Raw genomic sequence first — 12,261 nt, forward strand, 5'->3', positions numbered from 1 at the left:
TCTTGACTGATTGAGACAAACCTTTTGTTTCTTGCGGTTTCTTCTCGGAATAAACCGCAAGATGCGGCACATCTGATTGGTGAATACGTAATTCACTTCACTTCACTTAGCTTCTTTGTGCCTCGTGGCACATAAGGCCTCCACAGAATGCCTCCAATTTTCTCTGTTGGCTGCAGCAGCTCTTGCCTCATCCCATGTACGCCATCCTGCGCTGTTCCTCTCTCTCTCAACTGTTCTTCGCCAGGTGGTCTTAGGCCTTCCTCTCTTCCTTTTTCCTTCAGGTGTCCATGATAGGGCTATGTTGGTATGGCTGTTTCTGTTTTGTCGTAAGACATGCCCTATCATCTTCCATCTTCTCCTCTTAACCTCTTCACTAAGGAACTTCGTCTCTGCCTTCTCAAGGAGCTCTCTAGTGGTAACGTGATCTTGCCATTTTATTTTGAGAATCCTCCTGAGGCATTTGTTGTGAAACACATCTATTCGTTGGTCATCTCCCATGTTCATCTTCCATGTCTCACATCCATACAGTAGCACCGGTACAACTAAGGTTTTAAACAGTCTAAGCTTGGTCCTCTTCATGATGTTCCTTGAGTTCCATATTCTTTTGAGTCTGGCAAATGTCCCTCTCGCCTTGGACAGCCTGTTTTTCAGATCTTTCATTCCTCCTCCCTCCTTACAAATGATAGCCCCCAGATAATTAAACTCCTCAATTTCGCCGATATCTTGCCCATCTACTGCAACCTTCTCCTGACTCTTCCCGTTGATCCTCATCACCTTTGTCTTTCCTTTGTTGATTTTCAGCCCGAATACGTAATTAACTCGTCAAAATCAAATCAAAGTGTTCACTGCATGTTTTTTGACTCATTTAGTGATTCTGCATGCAAAATTATTCATTGATCTAGTAGATCTTGAACCAAAACGGACAGTTTTTGGAATTGAAACAAGGACTGAGGAGCGCAGGGAGTGAGAAGAACCGTGGAGATCAGGAAGGTAAGATTGTAAGATAGATTGAAGCGGCTTACACCACGAGGGAGCTAGTGTACTTGGACACTGGGGAGTATTCCAACGCATGCGGATTAAGCATCTGTATTCACGTCCGAAGTCCTGTTAACTGTTAAAGAAGAGCGAAAAGGAGGCGTCGAATTGGCATGGAAGATGGAAGAGACGGGGTTAAGTCTGTAACCTCCACAAAACTATTTGAAATGTAAAAAACACGAGATGTGAATAAGGGATCGAGCAGTGCATTGAGTAATTCTGCGCTCTTTTGTTGGTTTTCTGTTATGACCCTGTTCTGCTGAGTATCGTACAGATTTTCGACTGAATACTTCATTCTTTTAAGCGTATGACTTTGAATCCTAATACTAAGTATTATTTTCTATAGCTACCAGTAATGTCTGTGCGGTTACTTACCGATCGACGCCCACCGAGAGACGCGGAAGTTTTGCATTCATTATTCATCCATAAATTGCGCAATAACGCACATTTTTTGATAGTAAACGAAACCCTTCACCAATTTACCCTTGGCAGACTTTTGTTAATTGATCGTGAATAACTGCACAAGATGAGGATTCGATTCAGTAAGCTATCGCCATTAACAGTTTGTATTGCCATCATCAATTTGTGTAAGAAGGTTCTTGTAGCAATTCAGAAGTTATCCGCTTGTTGCGCCCGACAGCTGTCGTCATGTCATCCATTTAACTCGCGCCTCAGTAGCGACGCCCTCTTAAGAGCCAATCAACGACGGACTACGCTAATTTTGCTCGATGACCCTGGCTTTTGTATCCCTTATAATGAGCTTTTCTTAATGCAATTGATCATTCGTTTGGATTATTCAACGTCTAAGCTGTTTGTCGCCAAGTAGCCCTTTACTTTACAGCTGTAAAGCAAAAGCTTTTCGCTACTTCTGTTTTCAGTGAGACTTTTTTAACTTCGATTTCACAATGAAGGTCAGGAGAATCAGTGACCAAGACGCCAAAGTGGTCATAAATAGGTATACTTGAAGCCATAGTCGAATAAGCAACATTTTTCTCCGTTTTGTTAATAAGGGCGAATTCTTTCTGACATTAGATAAGAATCGTGCAAACACCTTGAATGGTGCAATTGCAATTAAATGCAAAATGCTGAATCAAACTCTCCATGGATACGCTGTCTATGGACGAGGTGTGATCGATGAGCACGTGAACGAATCCAACACTGTCGGGAACGCACCAGGCGGTGTTGGACACGGTTCACGTGGCAGTATTCGACCAATCATATGTCGTCTCAGCCGGAGCAATGGCGGACACATTTTTCGTTACGAATGGAGAGTAGGTTGTCGTTTCTCGACCGATTTCTGCACTCATCATGAGAATCAAACGCACTTTTTCTAGGAGCTGCGAAATTTTCCTCTTATTTTCTTTCCAGTTTTCATCATACACCCCTTGGTGAGATCCTGGTGGTTTATATAATTTTTCAGGAATTTAATGCTAAATAAATTAGGTTATAAAACCAATACCATTAGGTTTTTATCCGTTGCCTTTAAAGACGTATCTATGCTTTTGGTCCCTTTTACTCACTAAATCTTGTCCCTGTATTATGCACGTGCATAAGTTCTGGTTTAAATTCTTTTTTCACTTAGAATTAAAACAAATTGTCACAATGCCTTTTCTACAGTATACAGAACGTCACTGCACGTCATAGGAGGGTCAGTATTGATAGGACCTTAAGAGAGGAATTCTACCGTTACTGTAACAGAACAAATATAGTATATAGTATTATAGTAATAGAACCAATAGAACTATGGTAATGGCACCAATTACTTTTAAGGCCCTACTGTAGATTGTTCATTCGGCGTAAGTGACAATTTTTGCAAGAAGACGCGAACACTCTCTAGGGGGATGGTTTGGACTTTTTCGTTTGCAAGCTCCCATCAGTGGACAACTCTTATGTTAATCAGCGAATATGCTCTACATCGCTGTCAGTCAAAATAATGCTAACAATGGATTTTATTTTATATTGGTACATTTCTTGCTTGTTTGTGAATTGAGATTACTAGTTGTTCTCGTGCTGAAGGATTAGGTAAACTACCAACAGCTGCTTTTAGCAGTGACCATAGTTGAATGTATATTCTTACTGGCATATTCACTCGTGAATATGCCAGTAAGAATACACATTCAAAAGATGGCGGCTTTCTCGTTATGGGCTGTAGAGCTTGCTAAAGAGTTGACCTACCATTTTTCTTTTTTCTTTTTTTTCGGAATTGAGCAATATCGTTCTGTCTGTGGAATGAATAAATAGAGAGCAATTCCAAATGTAGAATAAGAAACAGGCTCCGAATACGTAAATTTGGGAAGAAATCGTACAAATATATATTCATGATCATGGAACTACTATGGAATTATTGGAATATACAATCTGCTGCCTCTCCTAAACGAGTACGGGAAGCGCAAGTTTTTGTTTTGTTAATAGAATAGGTTACGATGGACAAAAATCTCAGGACAGGGTCTGTCTCAGAGGAATGACGTACACTTCAGCTTTCCTCTAGCTTTAGAGTGCTTTTTCTTAATTTCCCAGCACTGTGACAAACACTTTTTCTGCTTACGGTCTTATTTTTGACACTTTCAGCAAAATGAACAAAGTAGCACCTTTCCCCTACCCAGAAGTTGGTAATCGCGTAGACGATCGCAGAGATGATGTGATCAAAGTAGCACCTGCCCCCTACCCAGAGGTTGGTAATCGCGTAGACGATCGCAGAGATGATGTGATCAAAGTAGTAACTGCCCCCTTCCTAGAAGCTGGTAATCGCGCAGACGATCGCAGAGATGATGATTTTATTGCGTGCTGTTCTAATTTTTGGGATTGTTGCACTCAGAGTATGAAGGTGGTACAAACGTGCCTCGATATCGTCAAGTGTATTACATGTAGCTGAGATTGAAGCTGTAGCTGCCAGAAAAAGGTTAGAACTAAACATAAATATTCTTGGTTTATTTTTTTCTTGGTGTCCTCTTCTAGTTAATGAGTTTTCCTTTCCCATCCAGGGGGGAGTAGTCGCTTCATGCTACGGAAACCGGGGTAAGCTTTGTTTCAGCTTCTTTAATTGGCCATTAATATTGATAAGAGTGAATTTTCTCCTAGTCACGTGAAGTCACGCCTTGCTCAACCACTTATCTGAACCACTGAGACGTTTGACTTAGATCAAAAACAGTGGTTTACCTCAGCGGTGAAAGTAGAGTTTTAAGCCTGTGGGATTACTCCACCGGATGAATGCTCCGTGGAAAAAGGGTCCCTTACGCCGCGAAATGTAACAACTAAGGCAAAATGTAAAAAAAATTTTATCACTCGAATTGTAACGAATTTTGACACAAAATGTAACAACTTCTTTAACGCGTAATGTAACAACGCAAAATGTAACAACTCTAATCTTAATATATAAAGAAGAAAATTTAGACATATTAGCCTTCTTGTCAAGCTTAACCTCGCCTGTCAGTCAAAGTATATAAACTTACTAGTCTTGGTCACATGACCAGCTCAAAATGTCCCGGCCTTGTTGAATTGAAACGTTACGTCGTTTTAGAAGAATTGTTCGTGTTTGTCATGTCAAGTCTGTGTCCGTCCGTCTGTGCTCTAACGACGGACGACAACTTGATATCTGCTTACGAGAAACAACAACACAACATGTCCGAAGGCAAGAATAATTACTAACACCTGTCAGTCACAGTTAGAGACGTTACGAGTCACATGACATGACTTAAGAAAATTGCTTTTATTTCTGTTATCGCACACCGTAGAAGCAAGAACCTTGGGTGCTCTACTCAATGTCTTCGTTATTCGAAAAAAGGAAAGACTGATGGGCTAGTATATTGACTGGGTAAACTATATAGCACTGATAAAGGTAAACAATTATTTCTACAATGTGACAACTATTGTGACTCTTTGCTCCTCTTTCCCACTTTACCTCTTCTGGTATTGATAGTCACATAAAGGGCGTTTTTTTTTTTTTTAATTTCATAAGGTTTCGATCATCAAAGGATAATAGCTAAGGCTGTTGCTGAAGGTTGCTGTGACCAAGTGTAGCCACCAGCACACAGTGAATAAGGAGGGCATGCTTGCAGGGTGAATAGAAATTAATGTCATTTAAAATAGCTTTGCCTGGATTTAACGATCTTGGACGTTCGGTGACCCCTATTTTTCTTTTGATGGACCATTTTCTCTACCGATTTTCCACGGTTAGCGAAAAAATGAAGAAAATCTATCGATTAGAAGTTTTACTTTTTGGAAAATGCACCATCGAATTCCGTTCTTTTCAGCTCTTCGTTTATCTGTGCGGCGGTTTCAAATGCCTCTTGAATGGTTAAGTTTGGTAAAAACGTTGGAAAATTTGGAACTATTTACGCAACAGACCCACTTCTACAAAATATGACTAAGATCGTTTGCCTCCGTTGACTCACCTTCGATCTTTTAACTATAAACCCCTGTAGACCATGCTGAATTACGTGCGGCAATTTTTCAAAATTAGGGTAGATTTCCACACGCTTTCTCTCTGAAACGAAGTCGGTGACCCCCAATTTTCTTTACATTTCTGGCACAAGTAACTCATTATCTGAGTGCAGTAAAAATTTTAAAAAAATCTATCGACTGGAAAATGTTCGCGCGAACGTCCTTAAGCTTTACTAGTAATTTATAATATATCGATAAGGTTGTTACATTTGCGTTGTTACATTTCGTGTTAAAGAAGAAAGAAATTGTTTAATTCTGGGTTAAGAGTTTTTACAATTAGTTAGAGGTAACGTTACATTTTGCGTCAAAGGTTGTTACGTAAATTTCGCGTCAATGTTATATTTTGCGTCAGGTGTTGCATTTTGCGGCGTAACGGTGCCTTATTCAGGTTACTGGAGATATACAAAAGGGTACGTCGGGATTTCACGAGTTAAGGCATAGAATATAGGGATAGAAAAGCTGCTATTCAGGTAATTAAGAGTGTCCTTAAAATGTATCTTAAGGAGACTTCTCTAACGGCTGATCCATTTTTGCTCAATTATTAACCGTAATGCCTCCAAACTTTCTTCTCAATATTTTGCAGGTTTTGTTGGCCTAGCTTGTCAGTGTAGTTATCAGTATTTGATGGGGTGCATTACCATTGACGACTGTAATAGATTTTTTTGTGTGTTGTTGTCTGAATGTCTTATGTATAGATCTGACTTTAAACTGGAAAGCATAGCCAAATGAGTGTCTCATAAGTAGATATGTTACTAAACTGAGATAACATAACCAAATGGAACACAAAGAAGTCACCCTACAATCCTCTCCAAAAGCCTTGGAACACAAACTTTCATGTGGGTCAACTTCATTACCAGTAAATGATCATGTTTTACAACTTTCTATGCCATCTGTCCCAAAACAATATTCGGACTTGGGTCCAGTGAATTGACCCCCACAGGGACAATTTTAAGGGATGGGGGAGGGGAAGGCATTTGAATTACAGTTGACTCCCTGTTACTCGCACTATCGCTAACTCGAATCTCGCGCTAATTAACTCGCACCAAAATTGATTCCCCTGGATTAGTCCGTTACATTTACTATAATTGTACTCGAGCCCCTTGGCTAAAGTGCAGAACAGTGCTCTTTTTCGATCTTTTGTTTCATTTTGTAAGCAAAATATCGTTCCGTTTTTATGTTTGTATTCGTAATGACCTTGACTAAACACATTGTTTGAAGACTAATCAAACATGTGCGTAAAACATTGTTTCCCCGCTAATTTTTAGTCATTTCTGTCATTTCTAACATTACTCAAAAGTTTTAACATTTGTTTTGACGGTTCTAGTTACTGGAAATCAACTGTTATTGTACTCGTGGAAAGAGACTAGCTTGACACTGAGACTTGTGGCGGGGATTGTAGCTTGTAAAAACACATATACCACCTTGTACTGCAAAGGTTTTTATACTGCATGGTATTCTAGAGAATAGCTGATGTTCACATAACAATGAAGAACCTCAGTTCGATGTAACTTTGTTTTATATTCGCTAATTCACATTTGCAATCAAGCTATGCCGATTTGGAATAAACTTAGTCTGGAAGTAGAGTCTTGTTTGAGAGTTTGTGGTCCGTTTGAAGTCAAGTCGCTGCAGGCCTTCAGATTCAAGGTATCAAAACATTGATCTCTACCTCCTCCTAGGACCTCAGGCGTTTCGCAGACACTTTGAGAACGAGCGCCTAGCGCAAAGGACTATGGGAAGAGGAAAGAAGCGAGCCCAACACCATCTCTTTCCCTTTCGCAATCCCTTCCTCCCTTGCGCGCCCATTGGTTTTTTCAGCAGAGAGGGTGTGGGTACAAGACAGGATCTCTACTGTCCTATAGTGTTTAGTGAGGTTTACAAATTTGGATGGGAGCCTTTAGGTTCCGGGTCTTGGGGCACGATCCCTTAGGAAATTTACTTTCGTTCCGGCTCGAAATTGGGAGGGGGGTTGCAGCCCCTACCCCCGAATCTCCGCCGTCCTTAGCTTTTCCAAATCAAACCTTACTCTACAAGTATTGAACACAATAAAAACAAACAAAAAGAATTAGGATATTTACCACGAGATAAATTAAAATGTTTACAATTCAAGTTGCTTTCTATGGCGCGTGTAACTTGCATTTAGCTAGCTTTCACAAGCTATAGAATTCGTGGACCAACCCGTTCCGAAAACGCTCGACATCTCTGAATGCGAGATTAGCGTAAAAGGATGATTCTTTTCAAAGCTTTCTTCAGAAAACAAAGCATTCTGTCAATTACGTTGTTCACGAAGAGCGAGCACACGATTATTCTCATCCCCAGGCGAGTTTCTACGCTCTCCGCTAGGAACGCCCGGAACCATGACCCAAGAAGAAGCCCGAGTAATAAAGCACCGAGAACAGATGCTGTAATAGCCGTACAAGAAGAACGAGCGAGGATTGGAGGAGTTGAAGTGGAAACTGGAGAGAGACCCTAATTTTAATTTCTGTCACGTAATGCAATCAAAACGTGGGATGAGGTTTTCCTCCATAACCGAACCAGAGGCTCACGTTTTGCAAAACGAATAACCCTATCAAGCAAAAAATTTGCAAAACGTCAAGTTCTTAGGAAGTCTTCAATTCGATAAAGCTAAAAGCTTAGACATATAGGTCGTTGTTGTTATTGTCATTATAAATGCAAGTTGGAAAAATATTTATTTGGGAATAAGACGAAAGAAAGCGTCATGCTCGATTGCGCCAATTTTACTCAGTACTCGAGGACTATTACTAATAGTCATCTAGTAGCGTAGCCAATTAAAATGCAGGATTTGCATTAGTCCACTAGTTGGGTGATACTAATGCAAAGTAGCCATGTGGTCTGCCAAGACTGGTCAAACACTGAAAATATGATAAAGTGGAAGCTCTTTACAAAATCGCGTTTGAACTCCCATACACATTACACATTCCCGACCTATGTCGAGGATTTTTCCATCACAAATCTGGACGGAATAGGAAAGAATATGGCGCAGGAATACTTTAACACCCTTAAAAATCCTATGTCATTGGAGGGAGTCAAATTGGACAATTTTTACACACTTGATGCTTTCTTTGGCGCACACTCGTTCGTGTATTGTCTGAACGAAGACCGAAGGGTAAAACTGGTCCACTGACCTAAAGTCATCCTGACCAAAAACCCGCCTTAACAAGCCATGAAGCTCAAAATTTACGTGAATGATGACGTCATCTGAAACGGACCATTCAAAAGTCGACTTAAAAGCGAGGTTTTGACTCTAATGATTCTAATCGATAAGACTGCTGCTGCCACCCAAAACTGTTATAAACAATTATTGGATAAGGTTTTTGTGATATCCGGAATAATCAAGGTCGAGGTATGTGATAACGCTAACCGAGACCTTGATTATTTTGGATATCACAAAAACCGAATCTCATAATTGTTTATTATACATTGTTTTAAAGAAAATAACGACAAACGCATTATCGCACCTAACACAGTTTATTTTCGACAAGCCATGTTCTTACGTGAACTTGACATTGCTCTTGGAAATGATGCATTGCGCGCGCAACCTACAGATTATTCACTAATCTGCTAGCAGATTAGTGAATAATCTGTTGCTAGGGCGCGCTGTTTCCCAGAATTAATTGTAGGCTTTTAGCCAATGGTGACTAAAATGTATAATAATGTTTATTATCGGTATGATAACGTTTGAGCAATTTGTCAGTTATATTTGTTTAGCTCATTGAAAAATATTGATTGTTCTTAACTTCATTTGATGCATAAACATTAACCAACAAGAAAGCTGAACCCTTCACAGTAGCGTCAATCAAAATAAAACGACCTTTACTATCCAATTTGTTGGAATTTAGTTCAAATTCCAGATCTTCTCCTACAAGTGTCAATACTCCACAACTACGATTCGCACCATGTAAGTAGAGAGTGTTATATATTCTAGAAACCTTCTATTTCTTTTTTACTATAAGTAGCTTAGAGAAAAACAACACCTGCCTTCAGGTGCGGATCCAGGTTTTTCAAGGGGGAATGCCTGTTACCTTGGGGTGCAGAATCAATGGGACATAACCCCAAAATGTTTCAATTTGAGAATTGAAACCTAATTAACTGAAAACTGTTACATCACAAATACTAGCAATGTTACAAAGTAGAAATCACAGTGAGGTATCTGTCCAGAGTGTTTACCATTATTTCTGCTGTAATATTCGTAATCTATTCCAACTGTTTTTTTTTTCATTTTTATGTTTATTTGCTTCTCCAAAAGGGGTGTGGCTAGCCGCCTATTCCAACCCTCCCCCGTTCCCTACCCAAACTCCGCCCCTGGCCTTTTGATGATTATTCAACTAACCTGCTTGGCATGCGTCAAAGGGGAAACGAGAAGCACGAAGCGCGATGGGAGGGGGAGGAAGGGCAACGCGAAGCAGGATATCATTTCACCAAAGGAACAAAGCTTTCCTCTTAATTGCAGTGCAAGTCCCTCGAACATTTAAAGAAATTCAGTGCAGTCGAACCTCCTTTTGCGACCACCTCTCGTAAGCGAACACCTCTCCTTAGCGATCAGTTTTCCAAAATATCAAAAGTTTTCAGGTCAAATCACTATATTTGGAACCTCTTGTAAGCGACCACGACCACTTTTAGAGCTAAAAGTTTGAAATTTTCTTTTGTTTTTAAGGGGGTATGGTACCCTAAAATATGGCGATGTTAATGAAAAATTTAATTTCTCGGAAATACAAGACTTAAGACCCTTGAGGACTTGTCAAAAACATTTTGAAACGATCTTCCCGAATTTCCTTCCAGATGAGTATGAAATTTAAGGAAAGTACACAGTGGTATAAGTTTTTTCACGTGGCAACGGCCATAGCAACGACTGTTTACTATAAGAACGTGACCAAAAATATAGATTATTTTTAACTTATATGAACGAAACTATTTAGAAAAAAACTTTTAAGACATGCACAACTCGATTGGTATAATTATTTGTGAAAAGCTTTGCCTCAAATTGCCATCACAGGCTCATTCATTTCCTTATGACAAGGAATATTTCCCACAACTGCGGTAATTTTTTACAAAATAGAACAACCATTGCACCCCCTCCCCCGAGATCCAATCTGCACCCCCCCCCCCACTATTTGTGGCTCGTTAAATGCTTAATACTTCGTGTAAGAAACTTAAAGTGCATTTTTCTCAAAAGTTTACTTTTGTACCGACTGAATTCGCGCCAACATTTCTACTTTGCAAGGTTTTTAAGTAGAATTCCCGAAACTTGGGCTGATCAAAGACCAATAGTGTCGCGATGATATAAACCAACAAATCGTAACATTTTAAGATCTGTTACGTGACATGAGATGATTTGTCCACTGGGTGTAGTAAAAACTTAGGTTATTTCCAAATAAAGCTGTAAAAAGCACTGAAAATAAGAGTTAATTGTCAAAACTTAGGTTCATTGCACAGAACAAAACAGAAACTTACATGATATGCTTATTTGACAGTCAATTCTTGTTTTGTAAAAGAGCAGGAAGTGTTGGCGTCAATACTATAAAACACTACTTCAAAAGGCTGTGGCTGGTTTCCATAGCAACCATTTTGAGTAAAACTCTAGAAATTTAATTTCTCTACTTGAGTGCAATAGCACACAATTGATCTTTCTTCACCATATTTAAACAAACGTTTTGGTCCATTTGAGGGTACCATACCACCTTAACCTCCCATAAGCGACCACTTGACAGATAATAGAGCGAAAATTGGATAATAAGGTGTTGCAACATTATCGCATTCCTGGGTTAAACAAGAGACTGAAATTTCTCAATGGGAAGTACCAGATTTCAAGTTTTCCGAAATTTACTTTTCACATGAACATTTAAAACATGAGGTAAGACTCTGCAGTTACCATATGCTAATGAGGCAAAATTTTGACCCAATATTGTCTAAGCTTTCGTAAGCGACCACCTCCCGTAAGCGACCACCAAGCCTTGACATTTTGTAATTTGTCGGGTTCTGGCTTACTAAAGCCAATACTTCTTAATACTTCTCTACCTAATTTCGATCCTCGGCCAAATATCCTTCTCTCTCGAATCCCATGTGGATAATCAGCACAGACTTTCACATCAATTTCCTCTCCTAACTCCCAAACACTTTTAAATGTAGTTCCTTTTCTGGGAATCTTGAAAAAGCAATGAACGGTCTTCACTCTCCAACTTTCTTTCTACCGATTCGATGTCTCGGGGATTATCAAAGCTCAGCGTTTCTGGTGGGAAAATCACCGTGGCGTAAATTTCAGGAGATTTTTCGCTCCGACGAAAGCTTTGGAACCAGGTCCTGAGAAGATTCCAACCTTCGCCTCGCTTCTTTGGGTGGAAAACTACACTGCTCACAGGAAGGCTTAATCCGTCACTGAAACGCCTTCAACGCTGTAAAATCGTAAGAAACGACAAGAAAACAATTCAGGTGAGTTTAACACTTTACAGCGACAGAAGTATTTTCCACAATCTCTTTATAGAACGAAGGTCATGTCTAATTATTAATTACGCTCCGCGGAATTAATTAGGGTTGAACTCTTACGTTACATCAGTGTTAAAAAATTACATTTATGAACTCGAGATTTCTATCGTGTGATACGCGTGATACGCCCTCGTCAACTATCACGCATAGAAATCGAGAGCGCTAATTGTTTTAGGATAAATCTGCTAGTCGTTCAAAACTTTATCTAAATCCTCTTCACAGACACTTCGAAAACGCCAAGAAGCGGCCGTCATTTTGTTAACAAGGCCACAAATGACCCTGCCACGC

The sequence above is a fragment of the Orbicella franksi genome, chromosome 15 (assembly GCF_964199315.1).
Source record: "Orbicella franksi chromosome 15, jaOrbFran1.1, whole genome shotgun sequence".
NCBI lineage: Eukaryota > Metazoa > Cnidaria > Anthozoa > Scleractinia > Merulinidae > Orbicella > Orbicella franksi.